This window comes from Entelurus aequoreus, linkage group LG23 (genome assembly GCF_033978785.1).
Source record: "Entelurus aequoreus isolate RoL-2023_Sb linkage group LG23, RoL_Eaeq_v1.1, whole genome shotgun sequence".
Lineage (NCBI taxonomy): Eukaryota > Metazoa > Chordata > Actinopteri > Syngnathiformes > Syngnathidae > Entelurus > Entelurus aequoreus.
This window is the reverse complement of record NC_084753.1, coordinates 31,199,952-31,212,970: the sequence shown is the minus strand read 5'-3', so window position 1 is coordinate 31,212,970 and position 13,019 is coordinate 31,199,952.

Genomic DNA, 13,019 nt, shown 5'->3' with positions numbered 1-13,019 from the left:
GCATTTGGGTTGAATATATCACCAGTTTATTTGGTTCAATTAACCCAGCATTGCAGTTAAAATGACCCAGCATTTGGGTAAATTCAATTAACCCAGCATTGCAGTTCAAATGACCCAGCATTTGGGTTGAATATATAACCCATTTATTTGGTTCAAATAACCCAGCATTGCAGTTCAAATGACCCAGCATTTGGGTTGAATATATAACCCATTTATTTGGTTCAAATAACCCAGCATTGCAGTTCAAATGACCCAGCATTTGGGTTGAATATATAACCCATTTATTTGGTTCAAATAACCCAGCATTGCAGTTCAAATGACCCAGCATTTGGGTTGAATATATAACATTTGCTTCAGTTAACCCAGCATGGCTGTTAAAATGACCCAGCATTTGGGTTGAATATATCACCCATTTATTTGGTTCAATTAACCCAGCATTGCAGTTAAAATGACCCAGCATTTGAATTGAATGTGTAACCCATTTATGTGGTAGAATTAACCCAGCGTTGCAGTTAAAAATACCCATCATTTGGTTTGAATATATCACCCGTTTTATTTGGTTCAATTAACCCAGCATTGCAGTTAAAATGACCCAGCATTTGGGTTGAATATATCACCCGTTTATTTGGTTCAATTAACCCAGCATTGCAGTTAAAATGACCCAGCATTTGGGTTGAATAAATAACGCCTTTATTTGGTTCTATTAAACCAGCGTTGCAGTTAAAATAACCAAGCAATTGGGTTGAATATATCACCCGTTTATTTGGTTCAGTTAACCCAGCATTGCAGGAAAACATGCAACTTTTCTCTGACGACAATTGAACATTCACTTACCGAAAATCCAGAGCATCTACTGTGGCAAATTTGTGCAAGCTTTTGACAAACTTAGTCGCTGCTCTGTAAATTGCCTTCTGGGTAAATAGGTTAGAAATAGGTATAATTATTGAATAGAGTAAGATTAAGAGTAAGAGTATAGTGTTAATATTGTAGTCGAAAAGTTGGTCAAAAAGGTTAGGAACTAGGGATGTCCGATAATATCGGACTGCCGATATTATCGACCGATAAATGCTTTAAAATGTAATATCGGCAATTATCGGTATCGCTTTCAAAAAGTAAAATGTATGACTTCATAAAACGCCGCTGTGTACACGGACGTAGGTGTCAAGGCTTGGACTGTGGCGTGGTTTGTTCTCCCGTGGTGCAAATGATTTGGACCAGACATGACGTGCAGGTGAGGACATGTTTAATATTTTAACTCAAAAAGGTATAAACAAAAGGCGCTCACGGCGGAGGTACAAAACGTGGCTATGAAAACAAAAGACATGCACAAAGGCAAAAAACTCTGAACAATAAACAAAAACCTACTTGGCATGGAACTGTGAACATGGCATGAAGAAGAGTGATCATAAAGTGTGCGGAGCATAAATGTGATGTCGCCAGGCTGACTAACAGAAAATGAAAAGCTTAAATAACACAGACATGATTAACAACAGGTGCGCGGGTGCAAATGAATCAGGTGTGTGACATGAGGACAGGTGAAAACTAATGGTTGCTCTGGTGACAAAACAAGAGAGTGAAACCAGGAACTAAAAAGCGTCCAAAAAACAAACAGCACATGGCCAAACAAAAACATGATCAACACAGACATGACAGTAGGGAGAAGTACAGAGCGCCAATAAACCTTGCGTGCCGGCCCAGTCACATCAAATCTACGGCTTTTCACACACACAAATGAATGCAAAGCATACTTGGTCAACAGCCATACAGGTCACACTGAGGGTGGCCAAATAAACAACTTTAACACTGTTACAAATATGCGCCACACTGTGAACCCACACCAAACAAGAATGACAAACACATTTAAGGAGAACATCCGTACCGTAACACAACATAAACACAACAGAACAAATACCCAGAACCCCTTGCAGCACTAACTCTTCCGGGACGCTACAATATACACCCCCCCTACCCCCCACCCCAACCCCGCCCACCGCAACCTCCTCATGCTCTCTCGGGGAGAGCATGTCCCAAATTCCAAGCTGCTGTTTTGAGGCATGTTAAAAAAAAATAATGCACTTTGTGACTTCAATAATAAATATGGCAGTGCCATGTTGACACTTTTTTCCATAACTTGAGTTGATTTATTTTTGGAAAACCTTGTTACATTGTTTAATGCATCCAGCGGGGCATCACAACAAAATTAGGCATAATTAGGGTTGGGTATCGAGTATTGAGTATCGATTGGAACCGGGACTAACTTTCCGATTCTCCCGGAATCGTTCAAAAGTTTAAATTTCGATTCCTAGTTTCGATACCCAGTCCGCCGACCGGAAAAAAAGAATAAGTCCGCCGACCGGAAGAAGAAGCCGCTAAACACCAACGAAGAAGCGCCCACCGCCGGAAGTGTTAGCATAGCCGAACCTATGTAGCCGAGCGAGTCAGTCAAGCATGGATAGCGGGCGTCGGCGGTCGAAGTGTGGCTTTATTTTACTAAAAAAAATGAAATATCGGCGAAATCTAACACGTGCGACAGGACTGTTTCGTGCTTAGGAGGGTGCACGTCGAACATGATGAAGCACCTCCGAGTACAAATAAATGCGTGTCCCGTTTTCGACGCGCTGCGCCGACCGTCCTCCTGTGCCTCTTCCTCTGGCTTCGACGCCCAGCCTGGCACCTCGGTGACTGCATTGCAGTCCGAATCCGGTAAGTAAAACAATATATATGCAATAAATAATGTGTTTTGCGCCAACGTCGAGGCAGCTAACAAATATAGCCCGCGTATTTTTTCATAGACAATTTACAACCTGCTAGCCAGGCTCCGCGATGTGCTCAGCGTTCACCGTAGCGGCAATGGGGAAGATGTCGGTGCCACAGACGGAAGAGTGCCACAGAAAGGTCACTGCACACGTAGTCAAAAGACTGCATCCCTTTACAGAGGTGGAATCTCCAACATTTAGGTTAGTTAAGCAATAACGTTAGAGCTAAGCTAATTGATACTGGGCTAAACGGTAACAGCAACATTACATGTTTGTTTATGTTTGCAGGGATATGGTGAAACCTCTCAACCCAAAATACATACCACCTTCCAGGGACTACCTGTCAAACACATTGATCCCGGCATGGTACAAGAAGAACCGGAACCGAGAATCGGAATCGAAACAAAGAATCGGAATCGGAATCGTTCGAATTCAAACGACACCCAACCCTAGGCATAATAATGTGTTAATTCCGCGACTGTATATATCGGTATCGGTTGATATCGGAATCGGTAATTAAGAGTTGGACAATATCGGAATATCGGATATTCCTTTAAAGATTTTTTATCAGGCAGCTGCCCTAGCTCCTTTTTCATGCAACCAACCGACATCAATGAGCTTTATACGATCATTATGGACCTAAAGTCATCACATACAGCTGGAGTGGACGGGATATGTAGCAAAATCTTGAAAGCCATAGCTAATGTGATCACAAATCCTCTTTGTCACTGTATAAACCTGTCACTTAGTGCTGGCATTGTACCCAAAATGTCCAAAGTGGCAAAAGTAATCCCAATTTTTAAATCAGGTGATAAAAACGATATGAACAATTATAGGCCAATTTCAATTTTACCAACATTTTCAAAAATATTTGAGAAAGTGGTCTATAACCGACTGAATGGCTTTCTAGAAAAACTAGATATCCTTGTCCCCTCCCAATATGGTTTTCGTTAAAAAAAGTACCACCTGTATGGCTATACTCGACCTCTTGGAAAAGATCAATGACTGTATCGAAGAAGGAAAATGTGGTATTGGTATTTTTTTGGATCTTTCCAAGGCCTTTGACACAATAGACTTTGAGATTTTATTATACAAACTATACCACTATGGTGTCAGAGGGGTACCTCTCGATTGGTTTCGCTCTTACCTATACGGAAGGCAACAATGTGTATTCGTCAATGATCACAATTCACCCTGTATGACCAACAAATATGGGGTTCCCCAGGGATCCATCTTAGGGCTTCTCCTTTTTATCCTATACATAAATGATTTTGTAAACTCCTCCGAAACTTTTCATAAAATCATTTTTGCTGATGATACAAATTTGTTTACCTCACACAGGAGCCTCCACGATCTACCAAGTAACTGTCAATTCAGAGCTTGTGAAAGTGGATTCCTGGTTCAAATGCAATAAGCTCTCACTTAATGTTAATAAAACAAATGTTATTCTATTTCATTCTAATAAAAACCAGAAAAATACTGAGCACTGTCATGTCAACATCAATGGGCAGGAAATACAGAGAGTGTATTCCACAAAATTCCTGGGGGTCATCATTGACGAATATCTCAATTTCAAATGTCACATTAGCCATCTGGTCAACAAATTATCCAAATATGTTGGCCTGTTCTTTCACCTTCGTCATTATCTTCCTCTGTATGCTCTACTTACCCTATATAAAACTCTCTTTGAACCACATCTAAACTACTGTAATGTCATCTGGTGTAACACCTTCCCTACCTACCTTCACAAATTAGAATCCATGCAAAAGAAAATCATACGGGCCCTGTCATGGTCCAAGTTTAATTCCCCCACTCGCCATCTATTTCATAATTACCATCTCTTAAGACTGACAGAGTTCAATATTTATCAAAATGCTTGTTTAACCTATCAAGTCATCCACAGGCTGATTCTTAGGCTCTGTAGCTTGGTTCCTATCTACCATCCCCAGCATGCCCACAACACTCGTAACTTAGATCTGATATCAGGTAAACATTGTCTACTGGCTTGTACCGATCGAAGTGTTGTATGCAGGGGACCAAAGATTTGGAACCGGCTTAATGAGGGCCTCAAGATGCTGTATCCATTCTCCAACTTCAAAAAGAAACTGAAAACTTACCTATTAACCACCTATCTCTAATGCCTCATGTGGGGTTGACTACTGTTGGGTTTTGCATGGTCGAATGAATGTATGTGTGTATGTGTATGCTTGCTTTAGTACTATTATCTTGTGTTTATCATATAGCGTTGTTTTGTTTTGTTTTTTGTTGTTGTGCTTGCTACCCTTTTTCATCATCCCATGTATATACTGTCCTTTGGACACCCTGTCAAAAGCTTCTTCTAGCTTATTTGGGGGACCCTTTCACTTACCAATATCTTTAAATGATATTCATTACTATTGAAGTTGTTCTATGGCAGGGGTCACCAACCTTTTTGAAACCAAGAGCTACTTCTTGGGTACTGATTAATGCGAAGGGCTACCAGTTTGATACACACTTAAATAAATTGCTGAAAATAGCCAATTTGCTCAATTTACCTTTAACTCTATGTTATTATTAATCATTAATGATATTTACACTTAATTGAACGGTTTAAAAGAGGAGAAAACACGAAAAAAATGACAATAAAATTTTGAAACATAGTTTATTTTCTATTTCGACTCTTTAAAATTCAAAATTCAACCGAAAAAAAGAAGAGAAAAACTAGCTAATTCGAATCTTTTTGAAAAAATAATTTATGGAACATCATTAGTAATTTTTCCTGACTAAAATTAATTTTAGAATTTTGATGACATGTTTTAAATAGCTTAAAATACAATCTGCACTTTGTTAGAATATATAACAAATTGGACCAAGCTATATTTCTAACAAAGACAAATCATTATTTCTTCTAGATTTTCCAGAACAAAATTTTTAAAAGAAAATCAAAAGACTTTGAAATAAGATTTAAATTTGATTCTACAGATTTTCTAGATTTGCCAGAATAATTTTTTTGAATTTTAATCATAAGTTTGAAGAAATATTTCACAAATATTCTTCGTCGAAAAAACAGAAGCTAAAATGAAGAATTAAATTAAAATGTATTTATTATTCTTTACAATATAAAAAATTTTTTTACTTGAACATTGATTTAAATTGTCAGGAAAGAAGAGGAAGGAATTTAAAAGGTAAAAAGGTATATGTGTTTAAAAATCATAAAATCCTTTTTAAGGTTGTATTTTTGTCTCTAAAATTGTCTTTCTGAAAGTTATAAGAGGCAAAGTAAAAAAAAAAAAAGAATTTATTTAAACAAGTGAAGACCAAGTCTTTAAAATATTTACTTGGATTTTCAAATTCTATTTGAGTTTTGTCTCTCTTAGAATTAAAAATGTTGGGCAAAGCGAGACCAGCTTGCTAGTAAATAAATACAATTTAAAAAATAGAGGCAGCTCACAGGTAAGTGCTGCTATTTGAGCTATTTTTAGAACAGGCCGGCGGGCTACTCATCTGGTCCTTACGGGCTACCTGGTGCCCGCGGGCACCGCGTTGGTGACCCCTGTTCTATGGTATTGTGAATAAACTTGAACTTGAATATCGGCAAAAAAGCCATTATCGGACATCTCTAATTAAAGTGATGAAAAAAATAATAATAATGTCATTGAAAAGTTTGGTTTTCAATGTTGCACATTGTAATATAATAGTCGTCAAAAGGCTAAAACCTGCAGAGAAGTAGTAGAAAAATGGACCTGGTGTGTCTTTCATGGCAGTAGAGGGTAGACTTTGAGAGTGAACTCCTACTCATGTCAAGTGGAGCGTCCATCTGTTGGTCCTCTCGGCCCGTGTGTGAACTTGAAGGTGTCGCTCAGATGACAAAGTGTCCACGCCGCTCTTCAACAGCCTCCATCTTCCTGCGCTTCACCCACCAGCACTTTGGTGCCTTGCTGAGGCTCCAGCCTCATAAAAGGTCACGTTACCCCCCCCCCCCCCCCCCCCCTCTCTTTCTGTCTTCCCTGTCGTCTTCTCTCTGGGGATTCGACCTTTGCGACGACAACTTGGTGAGGAGCAAGCGGGGTCGCCCCTGGGAAGACGAGGGGCTGCTGCCACTATCGGTTATCTCTCAAATGTCACGAGCTGTTTTTCTTTCCGTTGGGGGGGGGGGGGGGGGGAGGATGTAGGACTCTGTCACACAGCGTGTCTGCCTTGCAATATGCGGATCACTTAAAAGGTGACAGTAAGTACGTCTGCTGAGCTGCCAACAGTCAAAGACGATAACACTACACATTGGTTTACACTAGAGATGCTTTAGAATGTAATATCGGAAATTATCGGTATCGTTTTTTTAATTACCGGTATCGTTTTTTTTTTGTTTTTTTTTGTTTGTTTTTTATTAAATCAACATAAAAAACACAAGATACACTTACAATTAGTACACATACCCAAAAAAAACTCCCTCCCCCATTTGCACTCATTCACACAAAAGGGTTGTTTCTTTCTGTTATTAATATTCTGGTTCCTACATTATATATCAATATATATCAATACAGTCTGCAAGGGATACAGTCCGTAAGCACACATGATTGTGCGTGCTGCTGGTCCACTAATAGTACTAAGCTTTAACAGTTAATTCGACTCATTTTCATTCATTACTAGTTTCTATGTAACTGTTTTTATATTGTTTTACTTTCTTTTTTTATTCAAGAAAATGTTTTTAATTTATTTATCTTATTTTATTTGTATTTATTTTTTTAGAAAGGACCTTATCTTCACCATACCTGGTTGTCCAAATTAGGCATAATAATTTGTTAATTCTACGACTGTATATATTGGTATCGGTTGATATCGGTATCGGTAATTAAGGGTTTGTTCAATATCGGAATATCGGATATCGGCAAAAAGCCATTATCGGACATCCCTAGTTTACACAATTCCCATTAAATGACTAGAATCTGTGCAAATGCGGGAGGAATTGCGTGTAAATGCCACCGCGAGAACATGCTGAACTGAAATGCTAATTTCAGTTCAGCATTAACATTAGCATGCTAACATTAGCATGCTAACAGTTAGCATGTGTCACATATCAAGTGATTTGACTCTAAAGGTGTATAACTGCAAAATTAGCTCAAAAAGTGTCAAATTAGCTAACTTTAGCATGCTAGCACGCAAAATTAGCATGCTACTTACTAGCATGCAAAATGCTAGCAGTTAACTAATAAGATCAAAGGGCATTGTGTCTTCCATTGTGACACAAGTAGGACATGTAGAAGTTTGTATAAAGCCCATTTATTTTCAATAGGGGGAAAAATCCTGGTAATTCCCAGTAAGCCAGGAATTTTGGGGACCAGGTAACGGGCTGGCTTGAATGTCCAGGGTGAGTGGAGTGTCTGGATGTTGAAAAGGTTTGAATTTAATGAGAAATATATATATATATATATATATATATATACGTATACACATATATATATATATATATATATATATATATATATATATATATATATATATATATATATATATATATATATATATATATATATATATATATATGTGTGTGTGTGTATGTATGTGCGTATATGTATGTACTGTATAGATGGTGTATATATATATATATATATATATATATATATATATATATATATATATATATATATATATATATATACATACACACACATCATATATACAGTCCATACATATACACACATACACATATATATACATATATATATACATATATATATATATATATATATATATATATATACACATATATATGTGCTGTGGGTCCGCCTCCATCTCCCTGGACTTGTGGGTACGTGGTTACTAGATGGTGAAGGAGCAGGGATCCAACAATGGAGGACATCCTTCTTGTATTTTGTCTTCTTCCCATTCTAGACCTTTTTCTGTCCACCAATCAACACACAGCATTTTGTCTTGCTCCGCCCCTTTACACCACGGTGCTACAAGTGGTATGACTTGGTTGCTTATATAAAGAACAGTGCTGCTTGGTGGAAAGTTGTAATGTCTTGGACATTAAATATCACAAGAAGTGTGTAGTGTGTGTATTTCGCTTAACATTTATTGAAAATTGTACATCATTTTGTTTCATCTTTAACTTATCAACTTAGTAGTTCTGACAAATTTAAAAACCCGTAAATTCACAAAACTTGTAAAAAATTGATTGGAAAATGTTTTAAAGTTGAAACAAAGTAACATGTTTTAACTTATATATATTATATTAGGTGTGGTGTCATTAATTTGCCTTCTTTTTTCATTTTTTTGTCTAACTTAATTATTTTAAATTTTTTTGAATGTTTTACTTAATATTTTTGCATCTTTAGCTTATCACCAGTGAAATATATTTCATTAGGTCTGGTGTAATTAATTAACTGCTTTTTTTCATGTTTATTAAAGCTAAATTAGATGCATCTTTAACTTCTCACCAACGTAATTGTACCAAGTTTTACCAACCTATGAAATACATTTAATTAGGTCTGGTGTAATTAATGAATTGCATTTTATCATACTTATTAAACCTAATTTTGTTGCATCTTCAGCTTAGCACCAAAGTTTTACCAACCTATAAAATACATTTAAATTAGGTCTGGTTTAATTAATTAGCTGCCTTTTTTCATGTTTATTACACCTAATTTTGTTGCATCTTCAATTTCTCACCAGTTTAATTATCCCAAGTTTTAGCAAATAAAAAAACAGTACATTCACAGATTTTGTAAAAATTGATTGGAAAATGTTGAGAATGTGGTGGATATACACACACAGGACACTTATTAATTATTACGGTTATAATTCACTGCGTTCTAGCCCATGTTTACTTGCATAGGTGCATAGGTGCTTTTACTTTGAAGGGTTGAGACACACCTCTGTGGTGCTGACGTAATTACCTGTGCGACAGTTTTGTTGTTGTGTTGTTCTCTCTGAAAATAAACGGAGTGTTACTTGGCTCTCCAAAGAGGAATAAATCTCCGTCGTTTCTCTGCCTACACTCCTACATTGGTGACCCCTTTTTACTCTTGGACGTTTCCAGAGTTTACTGAACATGTCTGCTACACTAAAGTTGCCCGACTTTTGGGAAGGGAACGCAATTGCGTGGTTCGCACAGGCGGAGGCTCAATTCGCCATCAAAGACATTACGGCGGACGAAACAAAGTTTTATCATGTGGTGGCGTCCCTTACAAGCTCGACTGCGGGGAGGGTGGTGAGTCTGCTAGAACGTCCTCCTGCACGCAACAAATACGCCGCTCTGAAGGCGCATCTACTGGAGACTTTTGGACTTTCTGAATCCGAACGTGCGCGCCAACTCCTCTCACTTCCCGGTCTCGGCGACAGTAAGCCTTCTGAGCTGATGGATCACATGCTGGCTCTGCTGGGAGACCATCAGCCGTGTTTTCTTTTCAAAGAACTATTCCTGCAGCAGCTTCCAGAACAGGTGCGTTTGGCACTTGCGAATTCATCTATTACTGATTTTCGCCAGTTGGCCAGGGAGGCGGACAAATTTTTCTCAGCTGGGAAGAAATGTTTTGCAGCCACGCCCCCTTCCACGTCTACTGCCACCAGTGATGACCATATGCACCAGCCATACTCCATCTCTGCCACCACTACTGTGCCCCGACGTGCAAAGCAGTCAGGAGGATTGTGTTTCTACCACGCCAAGTTTGGCAACAAAGCCAAGAAATGCCTTCCCCCCTGTACATTCAGTGCGTCGGGAAACGCACCGGCCGACACCTATTAGCAGCCGTGGGTGACGGCCGTACCAGCGGCTTGCTGTTTATTACTGACTCCCTCTCCGGTCGTCGCTTTCTTTGTGACACAGGTGCCCATATGAGTGCGCTGCCAGCATCAGCCACAGACATTCGCGCAGGGCCGTGTGGCCCCCCCTTCTGGCCGCAAATGGCAGCACAATCCACACCTTTGGCACACGCACTGTGACAGTGAGTTTTGCTGGTCAGCGTTTTACCTGGGATTTTGTGTCAGCAAAGGTGTCCACTCCCCTGTTGGGTGCTGATTTCTTGTTTGCCAACAAGCTTCTAGTGGATGTGAGGAACCGCCGCCTCGTCCATGCTGAAACATTCGGCTCATTTCCCTGTGAACACAGTGACACTGCCCCGACGAAGCTGTCCAGTGCCCTCTCGCCCGCTGATGACTTTTCTCACCTCCTCAAGGAGTTTTCAGACATCACCGCACCTACCTTCTCCTCCGCCTCCGCCAAACATGGTGTGTTGCACTACATCTCCACCAATGGCCCGCCTGTGCACGCCAAAGCCCGGCGCCTTGACCCACACAAGCTCAGTATCGCAAGAGCTGAGTTCGACGCCATGGAACGCCTTGGCATCGTCCGCCGGTCGAACAGTCCCTGGGCCTCCCCCCTTCACCTGGTGCCAAAGCCCAATGGTGGTTGGCGCCCGTGCGGCGACTACCGACGCCTTAATGCTGTCACTACGCCGGACCGGTACCCTATTCCACACATCCATGACTTTTCTGCCCACCTGGCGGGTGCGTCTATTTTTTCTAAAGTGGACCTCGTCCGGGGCTATCACCAGGTACCAGTTCAGCCTCAGGACATTCCCAAAACAGCGGTGATTACCCCATTCGGGCTTTTTGAGTTTCTACGGATGCCATTCGGACTAAAAAATGCTGCCCAGACCTTTCAGCGATTGATGGACACGGTGCTGCGTGACTTGTCATTCGTTTTTGTCTACCTGGACGATATCCTAGTGGCCAGCACGTCTGAGGCAGAGCACCTATCACACCTGCGTCTTCTCTTCAGTCGTCTCCAGCAGCACGGCTTGATCATCAACCCAGCGAAATGCCAGTTTGGACTGTCTTCCATGGATTTCCTGGGCCACCACATCACTACAGCAGGGGCGATTCCTCTGCCGTCAAAGGTGGAGGCAGTGTTGGGGCTTCCGCAGCCTCACACTGTCAAGGCTCTACAAGAGTTCTGCGGCATGGTCAATTTTTACCACCGTTTTGTGCCTCGGGCTGCCGACCTTATGCGCCCCCTATACAGCGCTCTCAAGGGTAAAAAAACTTCTAAGCATGCCCTTTCTTGGTCCACGGACATGTTGGCAGCTTTCTCTGCTACAAAGGATGCACTCGCGGACGCAACTATGCTGGCTCACCCGGTGCCTGACGCCCCTGTCGCTCTGACCACGGACGCCTCAGACTATGCTGTTGGTGCTGTTCTCCAGCAGTTGGTCAATAGTGTTTGGCAACCTCTCGCTTTTTTCAGCCGCCAACTTAGGTCCAGTGAGCAGAAATATAGCACTTTTGACCGTGAACTCCTCGCCCTGTATTTAGCCATCCGTCATTTCCGTTTCCTGCTGGAAGCCCGTCCGTTCACTGCCTTTGTGGATCACAAGCCTTTGACCTTCGCCATGGCCAAGGTGTCGGAACCATGGTCTGCCAGGCAACAGCGCCACCTAGCTTTTATTTCTGAATTTACCACGGACATTAAACATGTGTCAGGAAAAGACAATCCCGTGGCTGACTGCCTCTCCCGTGTGGTCATTGGTGCTGTCCACCTTGGAATAGACTATGCCCGAATGGCTGTGGACCAAGTTTCGGACCCCGACATTCAGGCGTACAGAACAGCGGTCACTGGCCTCCAGTTGGCGGACGTCCCGTTCGGCGATGCCGGCACAACGCTGCTCTGCGACGTATCTCTGGACCTGCCCCGTCCTGTGGTGCCGCAGGTCTGGAGACGGCAAGTTTTCGACGCCATACATGGCCTCTCGCACCCAGGCAGCAAGCCGTCACAGCGTCTCGTGGCAGCAAAGTTTGTCTGGCATGGCCTCAAGAAGGACATTCGCGACTGGGTCAGGACCTGTGTGGCATGCCAACGCGCTAAGATCCATCGGCATGTTAAGGCCCCGTTGGAGCAGTTTGCAGTTCCCGAAAGGCGTTTTGACCACGTCAACGTTGACCTGGTGGGACCCCTTCCTCCCTCCAGGGGATTTACTCACCTTCTGACTATGGTGGACCGGACCACCCGTTGGCCGGAGGTTGTCCCACTGTCAGCAACGACATCAGCTGATGTGGCCCGGGCCTTCATTGGTACCTGGGTCGCCCGGTATGGTGCCCCATCTGACCTTTCGTCTGATCGTGGCCCCCAGTTTACTTCCGAGCTCTGGAATACTGTTGCCTGTCAGTTGGGTGTCTCACTCCACCGCACTACAGCATACCACCCTCAAGCAAACGGCATGTGTGAACGTTTTCACAGGGACATGAAGGCCGCCCTTAAGGCTTCTCTCACAGACGACGGCTGGGTCG